The 19,771-nt window shown below is 34.4% G+C and overlaps 1 protein-coding gene across 2 annotated transcripts in view; it reads right to left on the bottom strand.

Moving 5' to 3' along the window:
• The window catches only part of LOC116345158 (ecdysone-inducible protein E75-like), a 152,093-nt gene that overhangs the window by 89,819 nt on the left and 42,503 nt on the right, over window positions 1-19,771 (bottom strand). The window lies entirely within an intron of this gene.

Here is a 19,771-nt window from a genome sequence, read left to right on the forward strand (position 1 = left end):
GAAACGAAACGCTGCAGAAAGCGAATATGCGATCGCGACGCTCTGTTTTTTTTCCTTCTCTATTCTCTTGCCGTATAATTTGTGGTATTTTTCATTTCATTATGTTTGATGGTTTTGTATGCGCACACAGGCGTGTAACAACAACGATTCGGCCGCAACACTCATTACTTCTTGTGCGATCGAATTGCGGAATATTCAATTTTAACGTACGAAGCGGGCAAATCGACACTTTATACTTTAATATACCGGGTATTTAAGTGTGATCGATGTTGATTGACAAACACAAAACCCCTGAATGGTAGTGAAATAAAAATTTGGAATTGAAATTTGATTTCAGTATTTGTATGGATTTAAAGCACCTGGTATCAAAATGCACCCTTGAAATCATGGAATTCATCGTGATCACCGTCAAATGTGGTCGCTGATCTAAAAGTTTTTTTTGTTTATACGGACAGAAGAGTGCCGCATTTCGATCAGCGACCGTGAGCAAGTATGCAAAGCAAGTCAAGAGCAAATTCTATAGTTGTATTGAGTGCTCAAATGAGCACGGAAACAACGATCGACAGTATGAAACAGCTGCACACGTGGTCCACGTATGTGTTATTTTTTTCTCTCGTGCGATTAGTTCTGTATTTTCGAAGGTGGTTTATTCCGAAAATGAATTGTCTTTTGTAGAATAAAGACAGTTTAAAAAAAATTTCAACTATTTTCAATTCGCGAGAATTTTCAATTTGCGACACCTCTAAGTCGATCGATTAAATATTCCATTGAAAAAAAATGAAAATCGCTTGATCATTTTCGGTTTTGGCCATCTGCGATGCACAACGTACGACGATGGAGTGTTTGAAATTGTGCGCATGTATGAAGTCGCGTGAGTCGAGACAGTGTACTTGAAAAATGTTTGGAAGACATAGACACACGGACGGAGAAATATATATGCGGGCAATGACGTATGATTTTTACAATGATCTCTCTGTGTAGCAATGAACGCTCGGTTGAAATAAAATACACGATCCGAATGCGATGCGTTTTTTGTTTCTCTTCTTTTACAATTCCGTTTCAATTGAAATAACAACACATTCATGCACACGCACAGCGATTGAATTAAGAGTCTTAAGAGCAAGAGAAGAGCAAATAATGAATTCAATGAGCGAGTTCATTGCAATACGAACGAAAGATATATTAGGATTTGTTACACGGTCACATGGCCTTTTCTCTATTACTTGCTCCATTCACTCCATCTCTCAATTTTAATGTTTGCTCTTCAACAGCAGGCGCAATAGAAATGGCATTAACAATATTCAAACCAATAAATTTTGGGTTAATGTACGACCGTACTGCACAAAAGAAAAATGAACACCGAAACGAATTTCGAATTTCGAATGGTGTGCACTTTCCACAGACAAAACAACTTGTGTCTGACTTGATCGCATCTCACCGCATTTCATCGAGGACAAATTGATTGTCAGTGATATATTTATCGTACACAACTTACGCATAAAAAAAATGTCACCCATTCAAATAAATTCAATTGGAATTATGACTAAAGTTCGAGGATTTTTCCAACAGAAATTCGCATAGCAAAATATAACTGATATTTTGGGTGATTCACCCTAAACTAGAGCAATACACCCATTGTCCATGACACGCTGCAAAGAACTTCAACGATTATTGACTAATTGTTTCTTTTTTTTACACATTGCGTTTCATTTTCGACGAATTCAAACGAAAGTACATAGCATATGTACGCGCAAGATCATTTTAAAACTGCTGGCAATGAAGTTCATGGTTAACCAAACATTGTGTACATATAATAAAAATGTACATAGCACAACTGAGGAAGCGTGCGCGCAACCGCGATATGGATGTATTTTTGAAAAGTAAATGCCCGTTTTCGTGCGCAATATGGTTATGGTGTTGGCTTTTGTTGACCGCCCGCTCGATCATTTTTCTTTCTACTTTGACTGTCTTTCGTTCATCTTCGTTTGGCATTTTGTCATGGATTGACATCTCTTTTTTGTGAATGAATAGCCCATATTTTCATACACATTTAATTTCACATAAATAGAGTGAAAATGAAGTAGAAAATGAAACACATTTTTAAAACTGATATTGATGAAGAAAATACTTGAAATATGGAATTAAAATTACTATTTTTATTGTGGTTTGTGTTCTATTCAGCAATATTGACATTCACCGTACTTTTGTCGAAAGCTTTACCTCTATAATCGAATAATTGTCACCTTGATACAATTCCAGTCGGCCGCCGATTCAGCATAGCATACTATGCATACAAGCATAAACATAAAACGAAGAAAATGTGAACACACATTGATGCCAAATAAATTTCACAACTCTTGAACACCCACATAAAATAAGTAACGTGTTCAAGCACTCTTAAAATGGAACATCTTATCATCAATTTGTCATTGGAACCAAGAAATGTTTGCAGACGGATTTTCTCCTTTTGCTAAATCAAATTGGTCTGAATATGTACATTTTTGACATATCAATTTCGGTTTTATTTTTGTGTAATTGGTTTATATTTTACCGAAAAGGCGTAAAACACAATTTCATTTCGGATAATTGCATGATGTGTGTGTGTGTGAGAGAGAGTGAGAAATTTTGTGTGTCTGCAAATTGCTGCGAATCGCGTGAGAATCGCATATGAAAACAAGTAAACAATAATGCGCGTAAGAGTGCTGCCTCTTACCAGCGATGTGATGTATACTGTGCTCAAAGTGCAACGACACAAAAACTATCAAACAAGCACTCGCTTTTCTCTCTGTGTGTCTCCCATTTTTGAGCAAACTCTCTTTCTGAGGCAATTGACTCTTTCGTCGTGGTTCCGATTGTAATCATACTGCGCATAATGATCGTTGAAATTGATTCAATTAGTTTACAACGTGCGCGCTAAACTAAATATATAAACTAAATGAATTTATCGAACAAAAGTAAAATTGCTATTGCGCTCACAGTAATACATATTAAATACACAGAAACAATGTCTAGGGGATAGACAAAAATGTAAATTATCTTTTGAGTTCAAGATATAAAATCAATAGAACGAAATTGTGGTCATCATGAATTATTCGTAATCGTCTTAAGTGCTGCACTTAAAGTCTACCCCTGAAACGAGCTACACAAAAAACAGCAACAACAACAATTTTCAGTCAGTTTGCCAGAAAAATCGCAATTTTTCATGTGGCAAAACCATTATCGGAATGTGAATGAATGTTGAAGGGGCCATTGGATCACAAACGATATATTTACGCACACATTTAATCAGTGCATTTTTGTTGTTTTTGTGGTCGGGCCTCGCATTTGGTGTGTGAATCACTTCAGTTTAAATTTAATTATTCAGATAGTTTGTGTTTTGCGTAAGCATTTTTTTTCGGCAATGTGTACAAAGATTGTTGCAGAAATGCACACGCATAGATTGTTTGACAGCAGCAGCAGTTAAATGAAATGAAAGAAAAAAGAACAACCGAATGCCGCTTGGAAGAAAACAGAAAAAGGAAAAGAAAGGGAAAGAAAGTTCAATATACTCATTGAACGCGGTGAAAATGGCAAAAACAATATCAGTATCGTTCGTATGAATCGCTGTTCAACGCAACAGAGAAAAAAGAGTGTGCGAGATAGAGAGAGAGAGAGAGAGAGAGAAGTCAAAGAGTGTACAAAATGTTGCATTTGAATGTGCAATAAACAGAAAACGATGTACATGTACAGAAACAGAAGAGCGCGTGTGTATGTGTAAGAGAGAACAAAAACACGCATTGTGATGGGCCAACAAAGTTGCCACGAAACACTCTCCGCCTCAACCACCATCAACAATATAACAAGAATAAGAAGAAACATACATGCATCGAGGAAAATATGCGTGTTGTGTACAATTGAGGAAAGATGCAACGAAAATTTCTTTCTCTTCTTTCTTTCATGTTGGTACAGGTAAAGGAACTTTAACAACATTGCACGTATGATCGTTGCATATGCCAAACGAAAGCGCGACTGACAACGAAGAAATGGCTGAAGAAAATTTGCTTCGATTCCATATGATTCAACTGCTACGGTTATGTACGTAATACACACAATTATCGGTTGTGACGACAGCGAAGAAAAAAAGCAGAGCTTCAAAGTGCTATTCATAACGAATGGCAAGTGCGCGCGCATCCGATCACTCAAACACTTTGGCTGAATAGCAAAAATATGTGTGCAATCGAATAAATCGGTTTTCTAGCCGCCGGTTTGCAATCAGAGATTAGACTGGTTTGAACCGTTTCCTATTTTGTAGCGCAGAAAAAGAGCAGAACAGAGAAATAACAACAGCCCATCTCAAATATCAATTTGTGGAAATTACATTCTACGATCGCGATTTTTTTTTTTTTGCGAAAAAGAAAAAATCTTCTGATTGCGTGTGCACTGCTTTTACACATCAACACCAACACACATACGGTGCTATTACATTCACTGGCGAACAAAAATTGCATCTTGTCAATTTATGTGAGCGCATTCATTCGCATTCACATGTTCGTGTGTATGCGTGTTGCTGGCTCGGCGAAGAGGAAAGCAAAAAACAACGGCAAAAATCGTTGATGAGGTCATTGTCTTTGTTTCTTGGAATTCTCTTCACTGCACGAACACAATCTTATGTTTTATACATCTATGAATGTGTGTGTGTGTGCCTATGTATGCCGGGATATATATGAACAATTGAAAAACCAGAGTACACATCATACACATAAATCGATATTCAATAAGAAATGCATCTAACCAACAATCATACACATTTTTTCATATTCCAAATTCGTGATGCATACATGCATATTCAAAATTGTTTACAAAACGTACTTTTAATGATGGCATCGTTTAAAATTCAACCGAACGCCTAATCATTTCATTCCATTTTTTTTGTGATTTCAAAAGAGTAAACAAACGATTTGAATGGTTTCAAGCTCCATATTAGTTTTTTTTTGTACCAATTAATTTATATTGAATAAGCATAAAAGTCATTAACTGATCTCGAAAATTTCTTAAACTCTATTCAAACTGCCGGCAATCCTTGAATTGCCTGCAATATTGAGCATTCAAGCCGTTGAGGGTAAGAGCAGAGAAATGAACAAATACGGTTGCTGATATCGATTTCAAGGAATATATATTTCTCATGTACTTGTTAGTGATAGAGAGAGAGAGAGAGAGAGAGAGAAAAGTGCGGCGGCACCAATTTGATTCGCAATTGCATTACGTGTCTGCCTTTCGTTTTGTCTGATTCGTATTTGCATGTGTAATTTTCAATAACGATCGTACATTACACCGTACAAATATATTGCACTGAAACGAAAAACAACAGTAAAATAAAAAAAAATGCTGAAATAAAATGATTGTCCAAGATATAAAGATACCAATTACAGTGGCGCATTGTAAATAGTGAAAAACAGCGGTTGGTTGATGTGAATGCACTCTCTCACCATCATCTCTCGGGCGGCTGTTTTCAAAACTCTCAAAATAGTTAACGCTCGAAAGCAAAAACAACGAAAACCGAAAACCAGCAGCAACAGTAGCAGTTAAAGCAACACCAATTACTGAATATATTGCTTATTTATTCTCTCTCTCTCTCTCTTTCGGTCGCTCGCTCGCTCTGGACATTTCAGTTTCGAGAGTTTTGCACATCAACTGTATATTTTGTTTAGATACAAATGTTGTGAATTTTGATTTCTTTTCGATTGAAAGTTGATCGGTGAAATATACGAAATGAAATTGAAGAAAGAAAAAAATGCGAAACGCAAATGCACTTCTTTGGTTAAATTAATAACAGATTTGATGGAAGTATCAGAGAAAAGGAGAAAGAGTTTGTGGCACGTGAAAACAAAAGGAAAATCTACGATAGACATGTACTAGTAATGCGAAACCATGCACTCCGTGCCATTGACCGCGTGAACGAACTTCGATTCGCAAAAAGAAATTAGATATTTCCAACGTATATTGGCGCGGTCACTCGATGTGCATGAATCGGAATGTATTATTTTGAAAAAGCAACAAAAAAACGTGCACACACTGTTGCACCAAAATGGATACAATAATATATTGAAATCAAAGATTGTTTGACAGAGTGATCGAATTATCTATTTAGAATTTGGGTGCATGTTGTTTGCCTCGAATTTTATGGTACGCCTTAGCATTTTCAATGATCTTAAATGAAAGCAGATCACAAAACTTGATGATGGCAAAGTGAAACCAATACGAAACAACAAAAAAAAAAAAACACTAACCAACCGATGGAGTGACTGAAAGTGAAAAATGAGGCAATCGTCAAACAAAAGAGAAGCTCATGGCCAAAACCACTTATAACTTTCTCCGATTTGTTTTGAATGCGCTCACATGAAGCATACAACGAAAGCGAGAACATCTGTGAGCGAACGCATGTTAGAAACTTTTATGACGTTGACCAAGCATGTGGTAATAATATTACCAAATATTATGTGATGATGATGATGATGAGAGGAAGAAAAGATGGCTCGTGGCCATTGCCGAAAAAGAAAATACACGCAGACATAATATTTTAACACACAAACGTGCGTTTCTCTGCACCGGCATAAGTGAAATTACGTTCCACATTTTGAGCACGATAGTTCGTTTGTTGTTTTCTTCGTTTCGGGCTTCTTGTTCTATTTCAAATTTAAATGGTGTCGCAACTTTTGAAAGTATTTACAAATTGCGACACCCGGAAAACATGCTCACACACACACATGGCACAGAAGAATGAACCAGTTAAACAAAAAGAATGCGTGTGTGCCGGGCTGCGTATAGCACTGACTGACTTTTTTTCTGTTAAATTAGTATGGACGAGTATTCTTAGTATGTTTGCATAAAATGTGAATAACACACGCCTTTTTCAAGGTGCTTAAAATCTTATTCCGTACATTTATCGTTGTAATTAAAATGTTTTTTTTAGATATATATTGTGTCGATATATTTTCGACAAACAAAACAGAAGATGAGAGAGAGAAAAAAAAAAGACTAACAATGCTCGCAATTTTCTGCAAGATTTACGTTAATATGTACAAAAATCCGGTCAATATGCGGTGAAACGCGCTTGTAACGTATAGGGTAATCATTACAATGTAGAAAACGTGTGAGAAATATATGTTGTAGTTTAACGAAAAGAAGTGAAAAAGTGTGATGTTCTTTCGATGAATTGTTATCCTAACATTTAACTAAAATTCAGCATTTTAAAATTGATTCTCTGTTGTTCCCTCTCTGTCACGCACACACACACTTGTTTTCTCGCTCTATTTCTCAATTCTCTTCATAACAAAATAAAAGCTATTGCGCATTTTTCCCTATAGTAGAAAAGAGTGTAGTTGCGATCGCATTCAAAATAGAGTTCTAGAAAAATTGAAAAGGAAAAAAAAAACATTATATAAGAATGGAATGGATAAAGACGAACGACGAAGAAGAAACTTGAAATCGAATAGAACACGATGAAATACGATAGAAAAAAAAAGACTCAACAAAACCAACTAATACGGGCAAATTCAAACTTGATTATCTGTTGCTTCTTTTTTTCTTCATTTTCTCTCTTTTAGATTCTCTCTTTTATATACCATAATTTTTTTTTTCTATTTCCAAGTCGTGCACGATCACATCGCATTGAAATTCTTCGTTTGAAAATAGAAAATCTCAAAGAAATAGAATTAAGTACATTGAACCGGTAGCAAGTCATTGCATTTTAACTTCTGTTTTCTATTTAAACGAGAGAAGAAGAAAAAAAACCAAGAATGAAGAAAAATCAGGCCCATTGTCGCTTGTTAGACATAACACAAAAACGAAACTTGCTTAGTTTGTTATAAAACGCTTCGACTTTTGTTCGTTTCATTTGTTAAGACCGTCCACAGAGTCATTTTATGATGACACCGAAGAATCTATCCGAGAACCCAATACACAGTTTCTATTGCACGGGTCACGTTCATCAATAGTTATATTAGCTTGGAATACCAAATAAAATGTTGATCGCCTCGCAGCCCTTTACAATATGGAAACTGAAAAGCAGCATTCAGTTTGAAGATGTAGCCCAAAGGAAAAATCAAACGCTACACTTGTGCATATGAGAGCAAAGCATATAGGATTGAATTATCGAACCGAATTCAGATTATACGAAATGAGACAGCCAATGTCGGCGCAAATAGAAATAAATTAATGTGTATCTAAGTTGCCGTGCACGGTTCAACATTTCCAACGATCAAATAATAGAATCAGAAGAGAAAGAGAGCGGGAGGGAGAGAAAGAGAGAATTGAAAAGAAATGAAAAAATAAATAAATAAACAAACAACAACATAGAATATATGGAAAGAATAGAGACGTATTTGAATAATACAAAACAGGTCTTATGCGATGTGTGTGTATGTGTTAGGAGCGTATCCAAACTACATGAAATTCTTTTTTTGGATGCGCGTTTGAAAAGTTCTTTGCCTTTACCTAACCTTGACTATTTCAGAGTGAACCTACCATAATGGTTTCGGTTCATTTTGAATATATGTGAAAAGAACGAAACAGAGGGAGATGAATAAAAAGTCCAAACTATGAATGCTAATTTAGACAATATTACCATATCAAACGCGTTCAATTGATCCATTTCTTTTTCAAGGTTATAATTCATTTGCCAAACGAATTTTCAAAAACGAACTTTCAAAAACAAATCGTACAAATTCCAATTTTAATGCTGGCAGGCAAGCAAAACGATAGGTGTGACACGTGAAAAATTACCAACAATTTCGTCGAAAATTTTCTCACTCGGAATATTTTCAGGAAATAATCTATTTTTCAAATGAAAAATGATTGCTTGACACTTTAACAGGAAAATTGTGATTTTCATTGACGTAATATGCACATTGGCTAAATACCAACTGTTTGATTTTAATGCCTGAAACAATTTTTTTTACCGATTAATATTGGCCGTTTCAGAATACATTACATATTCTTACTTTGTGACTTTCTCACTCTCTCTCTCTTCTATTGGGTTAAAGACATTGACATTGATTTTTTGCGTTGCTATACATTTTTACATAAATCGAAACATTTTCTCGAATCAATTTTCGTTCCTTTAATTTATCATCGTTTTAACACTTGCAAATGGGCGTGTGTGTATATTTTACACGTGCCATCGTGTGCGTCATTGTTTTGACATTGAAAAAAAAAAATTTTTGGCGTTCAAAGTGTTATTTTCACAGAGATTTTCAACAATTAACAGAACCAAAAAAAACAAAAATGAGACCTAAAAATGATGTATATGTAATTGTTTCACATCTTTTCGTGACATATGAGCCAGAGAAAAGATACAAAATCAGTTTGGTTCGATTTGTGTGCTCTAATTATAGCATATGCCATTCAATGATGTTGATGTGTGTGTATAACAATTTCGAGTACAAATTTCCGAGTACGAGTCTTGGTTCCATGCTCAGAGTCTGAGCCTCAGACACATGAGTATGTAAATAAAGGTTTACTTGATTGTATCATTAACTACAGCGAATTCAATTGACACAATGTTTGATGGTAAATGGACAAAGCGTGTGCGTGTATTTTGGAAATGGCCCAAGAAACCACTGCCCATTATATTATACAATTCCGCATAAAAACAACAACAACAACCCGAATAATTTAATTTAAAACGAAAATTGTCACTTGAGAGTAGATTTTATTTCCTTATATTTCAATTGAGTGGAATGTCAATGCCCATTTTATGTGTGATTGCCACAAAATGTGAAGCGCGCACAATATTGAAGCAAAACCAGTGATAAATGTACGATTTGTTTTTCTTCCTTAATTCGCATTTCTTATCAATCATAATTCGTTTTTCCCTCCTCACTCTTTTTAATTTATGTCATAAACGCTTTGAATGCCAAATATAATAGAACAAAATGACAAACCGAAAAAAAAAATTGGTGAAACATCATTTGGAATTAGCTGTGCGCGCACAAAGTGGTGTGAATGTACGGTGCGTGTGTAGCGTTAACGCAGTTGAACTTGACCTTGGCACTTTTTCAAACATCACTCAGTTTGCACTTTGTTATAGAGCGTAAGCGCGCGCGCCCTCACGATCTATATTCATATATACGCAAATATCAAGGAAGCGATGACCAAAAAAAAACCTCACACACTAAGTAATCGGTTAAAATGCGTATTCGAGTGTGGTGGTGTATCAGAGAAGGAACAAAAAATACATAGTTCGCTCTTTGCGGTTGTGCCTCCGCATATTTATGACTTTGCAAAATTTTACATCTATTTTCAACGTTCGAATTCTCATTATTTGAATTTTTCGTTTGTCAGTCGTCACAAAAAAATAAAGAGTCTTACGGGAGTAAGACGAACTTTTCCGCACTGTGGTAGTTGTGTATTTTATTAAGAAAGTTCAAAATAATATTTGTTCGATTTTTCAAGCCTTTCAAGCGGCGTAAAGTCCGAGACCAAAAAATATGTTCCAACTTTGGCAACGAAATATTCTTTGATTTAATAGCAGAAGTACTCGAGAAAAGATTTTTCACACTTTCATGATGAACCCATTTGTACGACATTTGAAAGTATTCTATTTCTAACAAAACACTATAAAAAATATGTCTGACGTTAATTTTGCCATGAAAATTATTTTTGAAACACTTTTCATAACTAAAGTCACAAAAAATTTGGATTTTTATATGGGAGTCATGTCTGTATGCTACCTTAATGGTGTGAAACTTTGCACAGGCTATTTTTCTCACAAAAAAATAACATTCGGAAGGTTTGGAGAAATTTTAAGCAAAAGTAAGAGCACCTCCCATACAAAATATTCGTTTTTGATCCAAAAATTGAAAATTTTGTATGAGAGGTACCCCTAATTTTGATTGAAATCTCTTCAAACTTTCAGAATGTTATTTTTTTGTGTGAAAAATAGTCTGTGCAAATTTTTACGTCATTAAGGTAGCATACAGGCATGGCTCCCATACAAAAATTAAATTTTTCGCGATTTTTTCAAAGAAACTCTGTTAAAACTTAATTGTATCTCAAAATAAACATCGGATTCGGTTTTCTCGTGCCAAAAAACCCCCCAATACATATTTTTGAGTGTTTAAGTCTACATTAAGTATGACTTTTCGACGAAAATTGGACTCTTTTTCATAGGTATCACTACAGGCATGAAATTTTTTTCCATCGACCAAAGTCGCTCAAAAGCTAATGATTTCTATTCCTCGGGACCCCCAATCATCCCGTGAAGTCAGATTTCAAATAACTTTTCTGGGGGGTGAGATAATCGATGGACAAATTTTGCGTACGGCGGACAACGTACGACGTACGACGTACGACGTACGACGTACGACGTACGACGTACGACGTACGACGTGGAACAGACCCACAACAACCATGCTCAAAACGGCCTGATTCGGGTTCTCTGACCTCAGAAACGTCCAGAAAACATGTTTTTGAGATGTCGTAAATTTTGACCCATTGCAATACTTTCCCCTTTCACACTATGTGTGTGCGGAAAAGTAAAAGATATGTGTTCGATTTCACTAAATGAAAATAAACTACAAAACCTACATTGTTTAATATCAAAGGGGGGAAACTGAGGAATATTTTAAATTCGGAAACTTCACACCTGGTACATTTACGTAATTAACTAAAATGTAGTTACATTTGAAGTTTGTTTTTTTTTTGTTCCTCTAACTAAAGTTAAACTCACAACGTTGATTCGAAACTCATTCAATGTGAAAAAAGGTGAGCGTTACAAATGCGAATTGGTCAGTTTTGCTCTCTCTGGCTGAGTGATCACCAAATGTTAAGTTGACAACAATAACCACGACGCATTTAAATTAAATTTTGATTATTTATTCCCTCATTCTCCACCGAAGTTTTTGATTGAACCGAGATAGATCCATTGAAAAATATATTCATTGGATTTACCTTAAATTTGATCACCATTTTTTCATTTCATTCATTTGGCTTCGGTGAATGAATGGGTATTGCCGAAAAATGAATAATATTTGCTAAAATGTGCAATGCCTCTTTCCTGAACGCAGCATGCTTGGCCAAACGTGAATCACATAATCATCATTTCGGTGGTTGGTTCTTTTTCTTTTCGGTCGAAAAATTCATTTGGTACGTGACTTGAAAGGTGAAATGAGTTTAAATCACACAAAATGAATTATGAATAAAGATCAGGTTTTTTATTCGCTTTGTGTTTTTCTTGACGTTTTCTTGTCTCCAATTTTTGTCCATACAGAATGAACAGAGTCAATCGTTTTTTCGGCATTAGAACGAACAATTAATAAACGACTAAATCCAAAATGGCTAAGAATAAGCCGCAATGGAAATAAACCAACCGAAGAAGAGAAGCGAACAAAAAATCATCCAAGCGAAGATTTGTTCAGGTCGTCTTTTTTGCGTGATTTTTCGTCATATTTCGTTTTTTTGTTAACACATACACGAAAAACCATTCTTTTCCGATCATGACATCAACATTTGTGAGTGCGCATAAGATTTTATACATTTTTTATACATTTATCAGCATTGTTTTACATTATGTATAGGCAAAGCTGACCATATCGGGTCATGCTTTTAAAGTGTCGCAAAAATTAAAGACAATATAATTTCAATGTGAATTAAATCGAGATAGTAATAAATGAGACATAAATGATGTAATTTTGCAACCAAGAGATTTGTGTGTATGTAAAACAATGTGAATGAGACAAATAATTTACGTGTTAACAAATTTATGCGTAATTACGCGTGTGCATAGAGCAACGCAATAAATTCTAATCGACAGAAACTAGGCGTACCTACCACAAACGCTAGTGTTCTCACTATTACATACAGTCGTGTCCAAAAAATAAACTATGTTGGCCTTCAAATTCTCTCTATTCCAAAGTGAACATTTTTTTGTTGTTAATGGGGTTAAAATCCGAACGACATTGACCTTTTTTTTGGTGTGCGTTTCGTTTTCTTTCCTCTATCGCTCTCTACTTCTTCATTTCATTACCTATTTTTTTTCTGTTGTTATTATCTTCCTCCATTTCGAGTCTATTCGTATGTTCTTTGGTGTCCATTGTGTGTATATGTGGATGATTCCCAAAAAAAAAAAATCATTCTTTGCTCGCTCTCTATTTCTGTTGGGCCATTCTTGTATTTTGTTGAGCATGATGTATTTCATCTGTGCACACGTCAACTACGATATTATGCTTATTGAGCGATGCGGGCGCGGGTGCGATCAGTATATATTTTATTTAAACTTCTTTTCATTCTTTATGGTTTTGTTGGCAAGAATGGTTTCTTTTTCGTTGATGTTGTCATTGATTTCTTTACGCTTTGAAAATTCAAATTGCAAACAAGAAAAAGGCGTGATTGTATGTGCGTGTGTAATACACACCGACAACTCATAATTGATTTGAAATAAGCAAGCATAGATCGAATACAACAAAAACCATCATTTTAAAGACGTGCTATATTCTATAGTTCAAGTTCCATAACTCTCACTCTGCACGTGACGCAAACACTCAAAAAGTGGCACATCTTCCGCCCAACCACATTATGCAATCATTTTTTGTTTATTATAAAATAATATATCTCTGTACGAATAATTTTCTCCTCCCATATAATGAAGCAACGATCAAGAGATTTGGAGTTCTTAACGACTTGTTGTCTGTGCTCTCATGCTCACATTAGGTCACTGAAACCTCAATGAAAATAATGCCGATGATGTAACAAATTTCGAAATGGGAAAATCTCAAAAGCAATAAAAAAAAACCAAAGCAACGACGACAACAATGAAGATGGTTTTTATGATCGTTATATCGTCGATCTCCAGTAGTAAATTCATTTCGAAAAAATAGAAGAGTTAACGATCGACGAAAGTCAATTAAAATAAAGCGATTTCTTTTGGTTATTTTTTTTTTGTTGGTACTTTGTCGAATATCAAAAGAATTGTGTTAACTGCTGTGTGATCGTCACACCGCAAGATTTATATGAATCAGAATTTTATGCGAGTTTTCTTATGATGATGACAGACCAGAAGAATGACGGACGAAAAAAAAAAAATGAAGAAAGAGAAATAATAAAAAAAAATCCTCAATTTTCGTATATTTGTTGCGTTTAAATGAGAAGTAACATGCCAAAACATAACATAATGGACTGCAAGATGACAAGCAGCCGAGAGAGTGAAAAAAACAACCCGCGAATGATTCAAATCGAGCGAAGCTAATGTTTAAGTTGAGTTCAAGGTGATATTGAGCTAGAAACACACGTATGAACTTCCTTTTTATCCAAATGTGCTCGCGCAACTAACTCATCGACTGATGACTATTGTATAATTTGGACATGTGCGATTTTTGCTGCGACTTCATCATCATCAGCATTGTTTTCGAACATTTTTGATCATAGAAGTTGCCACAAAACGCGATTGCCCCGAAAAAATATTCAATTCTGAATTCAAAGCACACAACATTCGACATCGAACATTTACATAAAAATGGCGGGCGGTCAATAAACAAACAAACGAGAGAGAGGGAGGAAGAGAGAGAGAGAAAAACACGCAGAAAATTAAGAACGCTTTATGCCAATTTTAATTGGCCATAACGACTTTCATCTCCTCATTTCACGCGAATGTTCACTTTTTTTATGGTAAATGAATAGGAACTTTGAATTCTGCAATAAAAGAAAATGATTTTTTTACTTAAAAATGTTTATTTGTTATTCACTTGAATTGTCATTAGCAAAGGACGTAATAAATGACACAGATATCAAATGACTTTGACTTGGCAAAATTCATTCAATTTGAACGCTGGACAATTGAAGTGTAAAAAAAATGTTCAAAACAAATGAATTAGCACTAGAATTTCCATTATTCAAACAAAAATCACGTTGAAATAAAATATCCAAAATTGACACGACAAAAAAAAAGCGTCCAAGAGTTTTAATGGTTGAAAATGAAGTTATTTTCAATCGTTCGGTTCGGAAGAAGCCGAAAAAAGTTGATTTCATGGAATTCACATAACAAAAGCATTGGCTCGTGTAAATGATTCTATTAAAATTTTGTTTTGTATTTTTTTTTTCATTTTATTGAATTAAGTGCTCGCATATAAATTGTGTGTATTAGCATTGTTTTTTGGAGTTCGACAAAGCAAATTGTGACAATGGCAATGAATTTGAGAATGCTTTAGTCGACACTTTTTTTATCGCGTCAAATATTGCTGATTTCCCCTTTTTTTGTGTGTGTGTTGTGTGCTTGTTTTTGAATTAAAAAGATTATTTTTTCCCGGCTCATTGAAATAAGACAAAAATAAAAGTAACTACAGAAAGAGAAAAATTGCGTAATTTACGTAGAACATTGATGAATGTCCAATTGTAGTAATTGTGCCAATGTCTGAACAAGAATCGTCACCAAGAGTAAAAGTAACCGATAGAATTTTGTCAATCAGTTAACGTATTTTACCTTCTAATCAGCTATTAAATAATCATTACACTTCGTTTTTTTTTCCTGTTGCTGCTGCTTTTCATCATCCGCATGTTTTACCTTGAACCCAATCATAGTAGCGTTCACTGAACGTGCTACGGCCGAATTAGAAAAGCAGAAAAAACGATGTGTGTGCGTGTGTATGTGTGCGCACGGCTAGTGTAAAAGACACGAATAGTAAAGCGCAAAACACCCAATAAATATATATATATAATATCTAATGCATACAGCTAGCTGTAGCCATTGAATTGTGTGTTTTATACGCGGATGAGCCAATATGTTTTCTATTTGCTCAAATCATGATACGCATTTATCGCGATTATCGTATTTTGTGCTCTTTTTCTCATTCTGCGTGTGTATGTCACTTTTGCTGAATGTTATTTGAACAGTTTTTATTAGTTGATATTCTATATGAAATTCGTTTTGAATTGATGTCCTTACAAGTTCATCGCCAGGGGTAAAAGTGTACTTGCTCATGTTTCATTTTTTCGCCAATGAATTGAAACATTGCTCTAATTTAATACGGTTGAAGGTTCATTCAATAATTTTCATCAGTTTATTGGCCATAATCACGGGAACGCGACCATTCGCTCTCAAATTGAACGAAAGAACAAACAAACGAAAGCAATGACGATGATTCGAATCTACAAATGAAAATGGTTGCTTTCATTTCGCAATTCAACAAACATATTTCGATTGCACAAATATGCGTTTTTTTTTTTACTTTTATAAAGATAACAGAGACGTTTTATAAGTAAACATTCAACTCTTTTGGCCAAAGAAAGAAACGAATAATGTAAATGAATAAACTATAAAAGCAAAATAATGGTTTACACATTGAAAAAACAAAACCAAAACGTATTCATGTAAATGGAAAATAATCATAAAAAAAGCGTACGTAAAATATCATTTATAATGTACGCATTTACGAATCCGGCACTTCACCCCAAGTTGAAACCGAAAATAAATGAAGAAAGAAAAAGTCATAAGAACAGAAAATGAATCGAATACATAATGAGAAATGGAAACATGTGAAGTAAAGTCAAAGTCATGCATGTTTTGAATGTGAGCTGTGTATTACGCTGACATGACCAAAATCGAATTTATTCTTTAGCACCACCAACAACTCTAATTTTGATGGCACAGCCTTTGTGTAGCCCCGAATCTTGTTTATCGACTTTCGAGCATTCGGGAATATGTAGGTAAGGTAAATAAAGTGTGTTTGTGTGTGTGAGACGAGAAAAAGAGATAGAAAAAAGTCGCTTACTTAATCGACCGAGTAGTGTGGAATATCCATTGGATTTGAATATCCAATGAATTCATACCAATAACCCATATGTGTATAAGTAATATGCAATATTTATTCAGTTCTCCCAGAATGAAAGAAAGAAAACAACAAATAATCTTCACTTTTTTTTCTGGTCGTCGACAACGTTTCAACAGGGAACATATAGTTTGAACATAAAAAGTGAAGAAAAAAAAAAACAACAACACGAAAGAGTCATACACACTAACATAAAACGCATACAACATCACGCATTATTTCAAATTCGAAGACCAAAATATTCAAAACTTCGAACTCCAACCACGAAAAATATATTGAGAAACGACATTTAAAAAAAAATCAACACACACTATTCAGATTACGTATACTGACGCATTCACTGTCGTTGTTGTTGTTGTTTTTTCGGGTTCTTTCTTGTGGTTCCACTTTGAATAGCGTGCCACAGCACTTTGTTTATTCATCATTTCATTTTGTATACATACACACATTATCGCCGTTCACTCAATTTTCTACTCGCACTCTCTTTTCTTCTCTCTCTCTCGCTCTCGCTCTCCCTCATTTCCTTTCTTCCTCTCTCGCTCTTGCACTCACGCTCTTTCTCTCCCGTTCTCGCTCTCATGCAAGACATCTATACAAATGTAGCCCCCCGAAAAGCAAGAATAAACGGACGTCCAAAAAAATAATAATGACAAAACGAAATATATATATAAGCCAGCCCAAGCCACACTTAAAAAATTTATGCTTTTGACTCTCTGTCGAAAAAATATGTAATTCAAGGTTACTCGGCCATTGACGCCGATCATTTGTTCTCTTTCTCTCATTATCTCTCTCTCTCTTGCTCGCTCTCTTACACAACGCCGATTTATTCACTGCCACACTCTCGTGTAAGTGTGTTAGTTTGTTTTATTTTTTATTTTATTTATTTTCATTTCGATTCGTTTTATTTCATTATTTCGGTTGTGTATATTATGCCGTCCACATACATTTCATTTTTGTTGTCGGTTTATATACCTTTTTTTGACAGTAGAACATTTCACAACACATACGCATACTATCAATTTTTCGTTGTTGTTTTATTTTATTTTCTGGAAACTGAAAATAAATTCTTCTGTTATGATTAAATCATATTTTTCTTGGGATATCAAAAGTGTCTTATCAAAAATGTGACACAGAGATTTTTGACGTAACAATCTATGAATGTCCATCGTTTTACTTTACCGAAATGACTTCGATGATAAAGATCGAATACATATTCGAAATTTTCAATTGTTTATTTTACAATTGTTATTATTCCAAATATTAATCTGTATACACCATAAAAATTGTTTGTACTGATGATCAAAGCGAAAACAAATAGTTCTTCATCAGCAATTTTTTATTTTTGGACTACATATGTGATCCATATTTGTCTATGACATGAGTTAATAGAGGAATACGATGAGAATGAAAACTCATTAGTTTTTCGAAAAACAAAATTCAAAAAATTATTTATTTACTTTCGACGAATTTTTTATCGTAAAATGTCAAAAAATGTGGTTATAAATAGAAAACAAATGTGCGTGGGCACAACATACAAAGAAAATAAAAACAATTGCGACATTGAAAATGTAGATAGAAAGAGCTGCGTGAAATAGACTCTCATTGTGTGTATTAGCAAGAAAGCGACATACAACAACAAATTTTTCGACGACACAAATCAATACAAAAATTAGAAGCACCGAGAGAGACGGATAAATTATTTAATTTATTATTCCACGTTCTGTATACAAAATTACACGAGATTTGGTAATTTTATGACGTGACTGTGTGAATTGCATCATAAACACTCATTCGAATGAATGTTATGTATTCCAAAAAAAAAAAAAAAACACTACGAATTGAGAACGATTTCAAAGAAGTGTTTACTTGTATAAGAATCGCTTCATTCAATTAAAACAAAGACCACTGTTGAGCTCTTAATTAACAGATGAATACATTCATTTATTAATAGCGTATGGCTGTGCGCTGATTCTATAAAGAAGATTTCCGCGTGGCTTACGTAAGAATTTCATAATCCGGTATTAATGGTGTCATTGATCGATTCGAATGAGAGACAAAAGGAATCTTCAATTCATCAATTTGTGTGAGTTTCGCTCTCTCCATGTGTTCCAACAAATTTTGGCATTGAATTCATATATATACATATATTTGAAATTAAATTAACTATGCGATCGTAACCGACCTAATAAAATCTTCAAACAAAAGTAAGCATTACGCACCATACGCGGTATGATCGCACACTTGCACACTCTCGTACACATCAGCAGATAAGCCGGCTGAACTTGATTTTCATTTTCACGCATATATGCACATATGCGCGGGCTCCATAAGATTAATAACCGATTAAACAAGACCTAAAATTCATTTACGTTCATAGTAAGTATAATAAAATGTGCGTAGAAGGCGTAAAGAGAAGCGTAACCAAAAGAAATGTAGAGAAAAAAAAAAAGAAACAACAAACAAGACTGAAGCGAACGAGAAGAAAGCGAGAAGAAGCGAAAAAAAAACAAACGAAATGGAAAATGGGAGCAAAACAAAAGTTAGTTTCTTTCACTCTATACATATATTATTACTTCATAGTACGCATGAGAGATAAAATATAGATAGATTCATGCGTTGATAGGTTATTGAACGTTTTTCGAATCATATCATATTGATTTTGACCAGAATTTTTTTTTTAACATATATATATATCCGTTTATACGCGGAAAGATAACTTTTCGTAGTGAATGAAAAAATAATAAATGTTTCGACGAATTTAGGAAAGAAGAAAAAAATCGGAAAAGTCCCACAGCCGGCTATTTTTGTTTGAGTGCATTAAATTTATAATAACAATTGAAATATCACGATCATGGCAACAAATGATGATAAATGCAAAATAAGAAATCAATTAAATTGAGAAAGATTAAAAAATATTAGGGGTATTTATTGCCAATATCTTTCTCTGGTCGATTGCTCCTTTTGTAATTGTCATT

Source organism: Contarinia nasturtii, unplaced genomic scaffold (assembly GCF_009176525.2).
Source record: "Contarinia nasturtii isolate CC-2019 unplaced genomic scaffold, AAFC_CNas_1.1 Cnas_scaffold_1240, whole genome shotgun sequence".
In the NCBI taxonomy this organism is placed as follows: domain Eukaryota; kingdom Metazoa; phylum Arthropoda; class Insecta; order Diptera; family Cecidomyiidae; genus Contarinia; species Contarinia nasturtii.